General features: G+C 40.6%; 1 protein-coding gene across 8 annotated transcripts in view; it reads right to left on the bottom strand.

Moving 5' to 3' along the window:
• Nucleotides 1-13,079, bottom strand: part of TMCC1 (transmembrane and coiled-coil domain family 1) — a 251,308-nt gene extending 238,229 nt beyond the window's left edge. For 5 of the 8 annotated variants that reach the window (XM_014731398.3, XM_023619926.2, XM_070237209.1 and 2 more), the window contains exon 1: nucleotides 12,879-13,079. The gene's annotated coding sequence lies outside the window, so the exon portion shown is untranslated. The remainder of the gene's footprint in view (nucleotides 1-12,878) is intronic. The other 3 variants (XM_070237203.1, XM_070237211.1, XM_070237206.1) reach the window with 3 other exon arrangements.
• Between the last annotated feature and the right edge of the window lie 658 nt (nucleotides 13,080-13,737).

Genomic DNA, 13,737 nt, shown 5'->3' with positions numbered 1-13,737 from the left:
TTAGAACTTGCAGCCAACTGTGCTGGGACTCCCCCTGCCCAATAAAGTGACTGAAAGGACTGTAGCAGCCACATGCAGCTGAGCCTTACAACCAGCTGGCCAGGAAGACAGCCTAGCCTTCCTGTGCACCTGCAGTAACAGCAACCCTGCTACAACAGGACACATGGCGCACACAGGGGACACTCCCGGAACATCTGGAACTGGTAACAAGAGGGAAGTACAATGCTGGGCCTCATAAGGCATCTCTTATATAAGGCCACTTCTCCAAGATCAGGAGATGTAGCTGATCTACCTAAAACATAGATATAAGCACAGAGAAAAAGGCAAAAAGAGGAGACAAAGGAATATGTTCCAAATAAGGGAAAAGGAAAATCCTCAGAAAAAGAACTAAACAAAACAGAGATAAACAATCTACCTGATAAAGAGTAAAAACTAGTCATAAGGATACTCACTGATTTTGGGAGAAGAATAGATGAACACAATGAGAACTTCAACAAAGAGTTGTAAAATATAAAAAAGAACCAATCAGAACTGAAGAATACAATAATGGAAATCAAAAACTCATTAAAGGGAATCAAAAGCAGACCAGATGATACAGAAGAATGGATCAGTGAGCTGGAAGAACGACAGGCGGAAATCACCCAAGCTGAACAGAAAAAGGAATTAAAAAGAACGAGGACAGTCTAAGGGACCTCTGGGACAACATCAAATGCACTAACATCCGCTACCATAGGTGTCCCAGAAGGAGAAGAGAGAGACAAAAGGGCAGAGAATCTATCCAAAGAAATAATAGCTAAAAACTTTCCTGATCTAAGGAAAGAAACAGACACCCAGGTACAGGAAGCACAGAGAGCACCAAACAAGATAAACCCAAAGCCCACACCAAGAAACATCATAATTAAAACGTCAAGAACTAAACACAAAGAGAGAATCCTAAAAGCTGCAAGAGAAAGGCAACAAGTTACATACAAAGGAAACCCCACAAGGCTATCAGCTGCCTTCTCAACAGAAACCTTATAAGCCAGAACGGAGTGGCACGATATACTTAAAGTGCTGAAAGGAAAAAATCTACAGCCAAGAATACTCTACCCAGCAAGGTTATCATTCAGAATGGATAGAGAGAGAAAGAATTTTCCAGACAAGCATAACACTAAAGGAGTTTATCAATAAACCAGTCCTAGAAGAAATGCTAAAAGGACTTATTTAAGTAGGAAAAAAAGAGACCACAAGTAGGAATAAGAAAATGATGAAAAAATAGTAATAAAATCATTGATGAAGGCAAATATACGGTAAAGGTAGCAGATCAACCACCTATGAAGCTACTATGAAGGGTCAAAAGACAAAAGTAATAAAATTATCTATTTCTAACATAAGAGGTTAACAACACGCACACACACATACACCAAAGAGGTTTAAAAATGTGGGAGAAGGGGAGTAAAAGATCAGAGCTTTTAGCAAGAGGTCAAACTAAAGAGACCATCAACTTAATATAGATTGCTACATACATAGGTTATTATTATGAACCTCATGGTAATCACAAACCAGAAACCTATAATAAACACACAAAAAATTAACAGAAAGGGACCCAAACATAATACTAAAGAAAGCCATAAAACCATAAGGGAGGAGAGCAAGAGAAGAAGAAAGGAACAGAGAAGAACTACTAAAACATCCAGAAAAGGTAACAAAATGGCAATAAGTACATTCTTATCAATAGCTACTTTAAATCTCAATGGACTAAATGCTGCAATCAAAAGGCAGAGGGTGGCTGATTGAATAAAAAAAACAAGACCCATATGTATGCTACACACAAGAGAACACTTCAGACCTAAAGAGACAACTGGAAGTGAAATGATGGAAAAAGATAATCCATGCAAATGGCAATGAAAAAAACACGGGGTTGCAATACTTATATAAGACAAAAGAGGCTTTAAAACAAAAACTGTAGCAAGAGACAAAGAAGGGCACTACATAATGATAAAAGGAATAATCCAACAAGAGGATATAACACTTGTAAATATCTATGCACCCAACATAGGAGCACCTAAATATACAAAGCAATTATTAACACACAAAAAGGGAGAAATAGTAACACAATAAAAGTAGGGGACTTTAACACTCCACTTACATCAATGGATAGGCCATCCAAACAGAAGATCAACAAGGAAACACTGGCCTTAAATGACACATTAAATCAGATGGACTTAATAGATATATACAAAACACTGCATCCAAAAATCATAGAAAACATATTCTGTTTGAATGCGCATGGAACATTCTCCAGGACAGATCACGTATTAGGCCACAAAACAAGTTTCCATAAATTTAAGAAGACTGAAATAATACCAAGCATCTTTTCTGACCACAATGGTATGAAACTAGAAATCAATTACAGGAAGAAAATCAGAAAAGCCACAAATATGTGGAGATTAAACAAAATGCTACTAGACAATGACTGAGTCAACAAAGAAATCACAGGAGAAATTAACAAATACCTGGAGACAAATGAAAATGAAAATACAACATGCCAAAATTTATGGGCTACAGCAAAAGTGGTTTTGAGAGGGAAGTTTACACCAATACAGGCCTCCCTCAACAAACAAGAAAAATCTCAAATAAACAATATAATAGTCCACCTACAGGAACTACAAAAAGAACAAACAAAGCCCAAAATCAGTAGAAGGAAGGAAATAATAAAAAGCAGAGCAGAAATAAACAAAATAGAGACTCAAAATAAATAGAAAAACATCAATAAAACTAAGAGCTGGTTCTTTGAAAAGATAAACAAAATTGACACACTTTTATCTGGATTCACCACGAAAAAAGAGAGAAGGCGCAAATAAATCAGAAACAAAAGAGGAGAAATTACAACAGACATCTCAGAAATACAAAAGATTACAAGAGTACTATGAAAAGTTATATGCCAACAAATTGGATAATCTGAAGAAACAGACAAATTCTTAGAATCATACAACCTTCCAAAACTGAATCAAGAAGAAATAGAGAATTTAAACAGACCAATCACCAGTAAGGAGATCAAAACAGAAATAAAAAACCTCCCCCAAAATAAAAGTCTAGGATCAGATGGCTTTCCTGGTGAATTCTACCAAACATGCAACACCTAAGCTTTCAAACTCTTCCAAGAAATTGAAGAGGAAGGGAAGCTTCCTAACTCATTCTACAAGGCCAACATTACCCTTAAACCAGACAAAGACAACACAAAAAAATAAAATTACAGGCCAATATCACTGATGAACATAGATGCAAAAATCCTCAACAAAATATTAGCAAATCGAACACAACAAATTAAAAAGATAATACACCATGATCAAGTGAGATTTATTCCAGGGATGCAGGGATGGTTCAATATCCACAATTCAATCAACATGATACACCACATTAACAAAATGAAGAATAAAAATCACATGATCATCTCAATAAATACAGAGAAAGCATCTGACAAGATACAGCATCCATTTATGATAAAAACTCTCAATAAAATGGCTATAGAAGGAAAGTATCCCAACATAATAAAGGCAATATATTACAAACCCACAGATAATAACACACTCAACAGGGAAAAACTGAAAGCTATCCCTTTAAGAACAAGAACCAGACAAAGTTGCCCACTTATTCAACATAGTATTGGAAGTCCTAGCCAGAGGTATCGGGCAAGAAAGAGAAATAAAAGGGCTCCAAACTGGAAAGGAAGAAGTGAAACTGTCACTATTTGCAGAAGACATGATTCTATACATAGAAAACCCCAAAGAATCCACCAAAAAACTTTTAGAAATAATAAATGAATATGGTAAAGTTGCAGAATACAAAATCAACATACAAAAATCAGTTGCAAGTCTATAAACTAACAACAAAATAGTCAAAAGAGAAATTAAGAATCAATCCCATTTACAATTGCTACAAAAAGAATAAAATACCTGGGAATAAATTTAACCAAAGAGATGAAAGATCTATACACTCAAAACTATAAAACACTGCTGAAAGAAACTGAAGACGACACAGGGAGCTGGCCCCGTGGCCTAGTGGTTAAGTTCGGCATGCTCTTTGGCAGCCCAGGTTCAGTTCCTGGGCGTGGACCTAAACCACTCGTCAGCAACCATGCTGTGGTGGTGACCCACACACAAAATAAAGGAAGACTGGCACAGATGTTAGCTCAAGGCAAATCTTCGTCAGCAAAAAAAAAATTGAGGAAGACACAAAGAAATGGAAAGATATTTCATGCTCTTGGATTGGAAGAACTGACATGGTTAAAATGTCCATACTTCCTAAAGCAATCTACAGATTCAATGTAAGCCCTATCAAAGTTCCAATGACATTTTTCATGGAAATAGAACAAAGAATCCTAAAATTTATATGGAACAACAAAAGGCCCCAAATAGCCACAGGAATCCTGAGAAAAAAGAACAAACCTGGAGGTATCACATTCCCTAATTTCAAAATATACTACAAAGCTATAGTAACCAAAAAAGCATGGTACTGGCACAAAAACAAACAGATCCATGGGACAGAATCAAGAGCCCAAAAATAAACCCACTTATCTAATTTTCGACAAGGGAGCCAAGAACATACAATGGAGAAAGGAAAGTCTCTTCAATAAATGGTGCTGGGAAAACTGGACAGCCACAAGCAAAGGAATGAAAGTAGACCACTGTCTTACACCATACACAAAAATTAACTGAAAATGGATTAAAGACTTGAATGTAAGACCTGAAACCATAAAACTTTTAGAAGAAAACACAGGCAGTATGCTCTTCAACACCGGTCTTAACGGCATATTTTCAAATATCATGTCTGACTAGGCAAGGGAAACAAAAGAAAAAATAAATGGGACTACATCAAACTAAAAAGCTTCTGCACAGCAAAGGAAACCATCAACAAAACGAAAAGACAACCTAACAAATGGGAGAAATATTTGCAAGCATATATCTGATAAGCGGTTAATATCCAAAATATATAAAGAACTCACATACCACAACAACAAAAAAACAAACAACCCAATTAAAAAATGGGCAAAAGGGGCCGGCCTGGTGGCACAGTGGTTAAGTTCACACATTCTGCTTCGACAGCCCAGGATTTGCCAGTTCAGATCCCAGGTGCGGACCTATGCATACTTGTTAAGCTATGCTGTGGCAGGCATCCCACATAGAAAGTAGAGGAAGATGGGCATGGATGTTAGCTCAGGGCCAGTCTTCCTCAGCAAAAAGAGGAAGACTGGCAGCAGATGTTAGCTCAGGGCTAATCTTCCTCAAAAAAAAGGGGGCAAAAGATCTGAACAGACATTTTTCCAGAGATATACAGATAGTCAACAGGCACATGAAAAGATCTTCACGAACATCACTAATTATTAGGGAAATACAAACCAAAACCACAATGAGATATCACTTCATGCCCATCAGAATGGCTATTATTAAAAAGACAAGAAATAACAAGTGTTGGAAAGAATGTGGAGAAAAGGGAACCCCAGTACACTGCTAGTGTAAATGCAAACTGGTACAGTCACTATGGAAAACAGTACTGAGATTCCTCAAAAAATTTAGAATAGAACTACCAGATGATCCAGCTATTCCACTGCTGAGCATTTATGCAAAGAACACGAAAACCCAAATGCATAAAGATACATGCATTCCTATGTTCACTACGGCACTATTCACAATAGCAAAGACTTGGAAACAACCTAAATGCCCATCACGGGATGAGTGGCTAAAGAAGATGTGGTATATATAGAGAATGGAATACTACTCATCTATAAAAAAAGATGAAATCTTGACATTTGCAACAACATGGATGGAAGTTGAGGGTATTATTCTAAGTGAAAAAAGTCAGGTAGAGAAAGTCAAATACCATATGATCTCACTCAAACAGAAGATAAAAACAACAACAACAAACAAACACATAGATACGGAGATTAGATTGGTGGTTACCAGAGGGGAAGGGGGAGGGAGGAGGGCAAAAGGAGTACGGGCCCCTGTGTTTGGCGATGGATGGTAATTAGTCTTTGGGTGGTAAACATGATATAGTCTACACAGAAATCGTAATATAATGATGTACACTTGAAATTTATATAACGTTATGAACGAATGTTACCTCCATTTTAAAAATTAAAAAATAATAGTAAAAAGAAAAAGACAACAGGATTTCAGTAACTGATGAATACCATGCAGAGAGAATGTAGCATTCTTTCAGCACTCTACAAGTAATCCATTGAGTAACTTTAAGATATACATTAGTTATATACCCCAGAGAATTTAAAATATATGTGCAAACAAAAACTTCCACACAAATGTTCACAGCAGCATTATCCATAGCAGACAAAAAGTGAAAACAACTCAAATGTCCATCAACTGATGAATGGGTAAACAAAGGGTGATATAGCCATACAATATATTATTATTCAGCCAGAAGAAAGGAATTAAGTACTGAAACATGCTACAACATGGATGAATCTTAAAAACATGAAGCCAAAAACAAAAGGCCATATATTACATGATTTCATTTAAATGAAATGTCCAGAACAGACAAATCCATAGGGACAGAAATCAAACTAGTGATTGCCAGAGGATGGGGAGAGGGACTGCTTAATGGATATGAGGTTTCTTTTAGGGGTGATGACTATGTTCTAGAATTAGATAGTGGTGATGGTTTCACAACACTGCAAATGTACTCAAAGCCTCTGAACTGTACACATTAAATAGTTAAAATGATGAATTTTATATGTGAATTTTACCTCAATAGAAAAAATACATATCTTTCCAAGTTTAGTTATCTAGTACCTGTTTCTCCCACTACTTAACAAAACGCTGTGTTCATAAAAATCATTCAAAAATACTTTTTAAAATTTAATATACTGACATTCTGGAAAAGGCAAAACTATAGAGACACTAAATAGACCAGTGGTTGCCAAGGGTTGGTATGGGGAGAGTGAAATAGGTGAGGCACAAATTTTTTATAACAGTGAAATTATTCTATATGATACAGTAATGGTGAATGTAAGACATTAAAAATTTGTCAAAACACATAAAACTGTAAAGCATAAGCACAAAGGAGGTATAGGAATAAGGTATTGACCTAAGCAATGCTGGAAATGAGTGGAGTCCACAAGACTAAAGCCAAAAGGAATACAGTACAGTATATAAGCACTGTACTGCAGCCGACAAACAATTTCTACAGGAGCACAAATTAACAATTCTGAAATCACCACACATGTATACTGGAACTGAAGAATTAAGTAAATGGATGGCAGGGGTGGGAGCCAGATTTCTCAATGGTGAAGTGGAGGAGGTTAGAATGATCCATGTAAGGAAGTAGAGTGGGAGACATCAGTATAAATTCATGTTTAGCTTACTATAGAGACAATGGTTACATACAGAAATATTTACAGATATGTATATATACATAGCTTAATATAAACACACCTCTGTCCTTCCTCTGTCACTCAGAGGACCTAGAAGCAACAATAAGCTAGCAGCAACTAGCACATCTAGCAGCCAGATCTTGGTTTCTAATACCATTTTCCAATTAAAGGAACTAGAGCTCCTTGAGAAAATGACTGAGAATAGGACGGGAGCATGACATATAAAAGATGAGCCTGAAGCATTTTATGTTGCCAGAAAGAAAGTGCAAGCTTACACACACACACACAATCACAGGAGTATGTCAAAGGAAAGGGATACAGGAGACAACTGAGAGAGCTCCAAATGGCCAAAGCTGGAACAACCTGAGCAACGAAATTTATGCAGATACTCTACCTTTAAGGCGGTGAAGCATAACTCATTACTAATTAAGTCTGGGCTATGTATGGTGTCTTTCTTCCAGAGTATAGTATAAGAAGGGAAGAACAATAGGGTAACTTTACAGTGGAGAAAACAAACACTACCTCAAGCTAGGTGATGAAGGTTAACATCAACACTGATAAGTCATATCAGCAGTATGTACTCTGGATACTTGATGAGAAGACACTTTACCTCTGCGGTCTTCCTTCCAAAATCAGATTACATCAGTCTCATCATTAGAAAAACCTCAGGCAAATCCCAACTGAAGGACACTGTAAAAAATACCTGACCAGTTATCTTCAAAATTGGCAAGGTCACTAAAAACAAGTCTGAGAAATTGTCACAACCAAGAGAAGTTAAGGAGACATGACTAATAAATGTAACATGGCATCCTGAATGGGATCCTGGAACACAAAAAAGGACATTGAGGAAAAAACTACGTCACTCTTAAATGAGGTATAAACTTCTAAGTAATAATATATCAATCAATACTGGTTCATTAATTGTGACCTATGTGCCACACTAATGTAAGATGTTAATAATAAAGGAAACCGGGTATGGGATAGCCAGGAACTCTCTGTACCATCTTCATAATAATTTACTAAATCTAACGCTGTTCTAAAACAGAAACTTTACTTTTTTTTTTTTAAATATATTTCTTTGGCTTGATTTTTTTTTTTAAGATTTTATTTTATTTTCCTTTTTCTCCCCAAAGCCCCCTGGTACATAGTTGTATATTCTTCGTTGTGGGTCCTTCTAGTTGTGGCATGTGGGACGCTGCCTCAGCGTGGTTTGATGAGCAGTGCCATGTCCGCACCCAGGATTCGAACCAACGAAACACTGGGCCGCCTGCAGCAGAGCGCGCGAACTTAACCACTCGGCCACGGGGCCAGCCCCCAGAAACTTTACTTTTAAAAAATTGTAAGCTAATTATGATCCACTGTATGCCTGAAATTTTACTCAGTGCAGGCAGGAAACAAAAAATGCCTAAAATATGCTCTTGGCCCTCAAGAAGCTCGCTGTGTCATCGTGAGGTAAGACAGATGCTCATGAAACAAGTATAAAATACAAAAATAAGAAAATATTAAATTGAGAAGTACAGCTAAAAGTATATTAGGAATATAGAGAAGGTCTAGAATTATGAGGGAAGACTTCATTAAGGAGACAAAACTTGGTTTGTATCTTAAAAGGTACTTCAGGGTACCAAAGTAAAGAAGAATAATGATAAATTGGTATACTTATCAGAACCATAAGGGTCAAGAAATAAGAAAAAACTAAAAGAAATGAAAATACTTTGCCCTGAAAAGTGAAGGCTTAAATGGGAGACATAACAGCAGTGTTGAAATACTTTAAGGGTCACGTGGCAGAACTAATAGAGTTACATCATATGCCCATCTAACTTACTAGTTGACCTCTGGTAAAATGTGACCAACACTCAAGGACACAGAGAGTGACAGCTGTTCAATAGAGCCACAACAGGAAATGTCAATTTGGAAAGACAGGAAGCAGGTGGCCAAGTTCTTCTCTACAACTTTTCAAAGGACAGTGTGCATGTGAGCCCAATGATGCAAGAATTCAGATTCAAATCCTGCAAACATTTATTGACCACTTACCATGTGCCAGGTGCCCCTATACATTTTATTTTGTTTAATATACACAACACTTCTATAAACATTAGTTAATTAATAGAGGCTTCATGTAAAAATGTAATAAACCCTGCAAGGAAGCAGGAACATGTTAAAATTCTCCACCATCCCCCACTCTGATAGGAATTTGACAGCTGTTTTAAAAAACAAAATTATTTGAAGACCTACATATCTACATAATTTTTTGCCTCTTGCTCCTTCCTTCAATCAAGAATGGTGGCTTTCAGTCTGTAAAGCGCACAAGAATTATATACAATTATATATACAAAAACATGCACACCATACTTTTAAGCAATTTAAAGGATTCTCAAGTATACTTTTCAACTTATGTAATTTTTGTCTCATGCACTGACTTTAGAATGGAATCCTGGGGAGGAGGTACAACCCCAATGCGGGCTTACTCTACGGGCCCTGTAAGGCAGCATCAGGGAAAGGAAGCAGAAAGGTTGAATCCTATCACAACATGAAGAAGAACACTCTAACAATTAGAGCTATCTAAAAATGGCACAGGCTACTTCAAAGTAATGAATTTTCTGTCATCAATGGCGTTCAAAAGGAGGCTGAAAAATCACTGAGAACATTTTAGAACAGAGCAATTGGTTAAGAAGTTAAGATCTCTTCCAAGTCTTAGATTCTACAATGGGTAGACTTTTAAAACCTGACAGGAGGAGGGCATCCTAGTTAACAACAACGAAATCAAAAAAGACACAAAGGCAAGAAGGACATGCAATATGGGGAAGTTCAATGCTGGGGAAATTTAATGAGCAGAAGCTCATTTTCACCTGTGCATCTTTGCACTTGCTGTTTCATTCGCCAGGAAAGCTCTTCACCTTTTAGGCCACAGTTCAAATATCTTCTCCTTAGTGAGGCCTCCCCACGACCCCCACCAGTCACTCACTTGTGACTTTAGCTTGTTTTATTTTCTTCACAGTTCATATCAGGAGCCAGCAAACTTTCTCTATAAAGGGCCAGACTATAGCCCGCAGGCCAAATCTGGCTTACTAGATGTTTTTGTATGGCCTATGAGCTAAGAACGGCTTTTACATTTTTAAATGGTTGAAAAAAATCAAAAAGAATAATAATATTTTGTGACATGGGAAAAGTATATGAAATTCTGATTTCCGCGTCCAAAGTTTAATTAGAACATAGACAAGCTTGTTTATGTACTGCCTGTGCCTGCTTTTGCACAAAACAACAGAGTTGAGTAGTTGCAACAGAGACAGTATGGCCCGAAAAGCCTAAAATATTTACTTTCTGGTGCTTTACAGAAAAATTTTGCTAATCACTGATTTATAGCATTATCTGAAATTACCTATTTGCTTACTTGTTACCCTCATTCTCACACACACAGAATAAAGCTGAATGAGGGCAGGGATCCTGTCCATTTTGTTCCCCCACTGTAAACCAGTAGTTAGAAAAAAATCCTGGAACAAAATAAAGGCTCAATAAATATTTGATGAATAAATTAATGAGTGATCCATAAATACCACTTCGAGGAGTTTAAACTTAACCCCTCAGTCATTATAGGTTTTGTACATATATGACGGGCATACAAACTCTTGCAGAAAAGGAGAAATATTCTAGTAGAGAAAAGGAGCAAACAGCTTAAAGTAATGGTGGTCACCAACTAGTCCAGGTCACTGGGGTTTTTCAAAGTGTACAGGCTTTTTTGTGCTCATAAAAGGTTCTCTCAACTACTGCAAAGTGTCACAACAGTCTGTCAGCTCATTGTGCTTGTTTACCTTAACATGCAAATATTATGAGAAATCTCATTTCCCATACGTAGTACACAGCCCCCCCACCATGCCAAATCTTCACAAATGCTCATAATTATAACAGATCTAGATCATGTGCTAATGAATTTTTAATATCTAAATTTTTCTTATGCTGATCAGCAATCTATTCTGTAAGCAGTTGAAAACTCTAGAAATTAAAAGGTTACCGCCCACAGACCAGAAGCAGCTTTTTAATCTTTCCATACTAGCCAGAGAGTGGGTGTGTGATTTCAAAATAATACAAGCCGACTCTGCTGGTAGAGGACAAGGTATTGTTGAGTTAAAATCCCACCTATAAGCATTGTTTGCCACACACCACCAGTAAAACTACCACCTACTCACAATTCCAGTCTCACTCTTCCAATCTACAAGTGGAGAAAAAAATGTATCTACCTTCTGAAGGAATCTTGTCATTAACACACTAACATTTTCATAAGGTTCTTTCCTCCAGGTTTTGCAATGATTTCTAAACACAGGTACTTCAAAGACAAGGATCTGGTTTAACCAATCACTTCCAAAATTTAAGATACTGGTCAGAAGGCATAAACAAATCAAAGTTCTGTTTTATTTTAAAGCAGCTACCTGCTTTTTAAGCCCTAGGTGCTTTTTTTTGTTTTTTGGAATTAGCTAATTTAGAATTTCAGATCTTTCACAGAGACGCTTATGGTACAGGTACCTCTGATAAGTATGTCAGTCTTATAGCAACCATTTTGTATTAGTGTGTGTGTGCATCCTCCTTTCCTCTGACAAGTCAGGATGCCAAAGGCAGCCTGCAAAAGCATTTGCTAGGATCTACCAAGACTAACGGATAAGGCATCACCAAAGAAAAGGGGCGGAAATCAGCCAACGGCTCAAGCGGGCTCCTTCAAGAAACCCTGCAGCAGATTCACCTGGGGGATCCTCACCATTATTGGTAAGAGATGAACCAAACCAACCGCTGGACCAGCTCTACACACGCTCCTGCTTAGGCTGAAAAAGCAGGGGTGTGCGGCTATCAGCGCATCTCCAGCCCTTCAGGGAAGGTGCAGCTCACTGCGCCCTTCTTCCCTTCCTCAAAGGGCCCAGAGAAGGCGCTCTGAGGCCAAGCCTAGCCCGCCTAGGCTCACATCCCACCCTGCACCACCTATTCCCCCGTCTCAGTACAGCGGGCTGCCTCCTCCTCTCAAACGACAAGTCCAAAACCAAAACAAAAGGCGCAAAACTGGTTTCAGGTGGCACGGGCTGAGCCCTAGCGGCCAACTCCTGGGGACGCCAGGGCGAGCGAGGGCTCCGAGGACCCCAGACGCCCACCAGAGCCAGCTCCCAAACAGCGCCTGGCGCCTCGGCCCGACTCCTCACACGCCCCTCCCTCGCCGCGGCCGGAGGGGGAGGTGCAGGGAAGGGGGCGAGGCGAGGGGGTGGGGAGAAAACCCCAGGGTCAAAATGACAGCGGAGCGAGCCGGGAAGGAAGGGGCCCGGCGGGATGCCGGGGGCCGAGTCCTAGGCCCGGCGCTTCAGCTCCGAACGGGGGCGACCGAGGGTCCGAGCCGCGCCAGGCCGCGAGCTGGAGGCCGGGCCCGCGTCGGCGGCGCCGCCTGGCCACGCTCCCCTCACGACGCTCCCCGCCCGGGCGGAGGGGCCGTGAGGGGCCGCGGCCGACGCCAGCGTCCGGGGCGGGGGCATTCACTCACCGGCGAGGAGGGGAGGAGCAGCCGGCGTCGCCGCCAGCTCCGTCGCTCGAGCTCCAGCGCCGGGTCCTGCCGCTGCGGCCGCCGCGCCCGGTCCATCCCCCCCAACCACCCCCCTCCCGACCCTCCCCCCGCGCCGTCTCAGCCGCCGCCGCTGCCGCCACCGCCGCCTCAGCCCCGGCGCGGGAACGCGAACCGGCGCGTGGGGGCGAGAGCGCGCGCGCCCGCCGCCACCGCCCACAACCTCCGCCCCCGGCCCGCGGCGCACGCGCGAGGCGGCGGCGGGCACGGGCACGCGCACGCCGCAGGGGGCGGAAGCGGCCCCCGGAAAGCGTGGCTCCGCCCCCAGCCCGCCCGCCCAGTACCCACGCGGTCACTGGGCGTTAAGCTGGTGGGTGCTCATGGTGGGCTGCTTGGGCGAAATCTGGAGGAGCGGAGCTGCTGTTACCCTGCCCCTCCTTCTGGGACCGAGGGCCCGAAGCAGTTTACTTTTGAGCGAATTTCTGGCCGCCGCTCCGGGTCACACACCTGTTCTCCCAACTTTGAATCGGAAGGCCTCCCTTCCTTCTCGGATCTAGCAGATTTTCGGCCTCTGCTGGGAAAACGGCAAAGGCTGTTACTATTTCGCGTCCGACATTACCCCTGAAGGGACCACAAGCAGCCATCAATCTATCCCTTTATTATTCCATTTTCCTAATTCATTTATTCATTCATCACTTATGTATTGAGGCTTCTGTGTGGTAGGCCCTGCTCGCGTTACTGGGAGTACAGTGTGGGGATAAACAGTTCCTGGCGTCATGAACTTAGATCTCGTGAAGAAGGGAAATGCTAAAGGAAGAATCACACAAAATTAAAATTTGCA

This window comes from Equus caballus, chromosome 16 (genome assembly GCF_041296265.1).
Source record: "Equus caballus isolate H_3958 breed thoroughbred chromosome 16, TB-T2T, whole genome shotgun sequence".
Taxonomy (NCBI): domain Eukaryota; kingdom Metazoa; phylum Chordata; class Mammalia; order Perissodactyla; family Equidae; genus Equus; species Equus caballus.
Note: the sequence above shows the minus strand (reverse complement) of the source record. Positions and strands in the feature narration are given on the sequence as shown.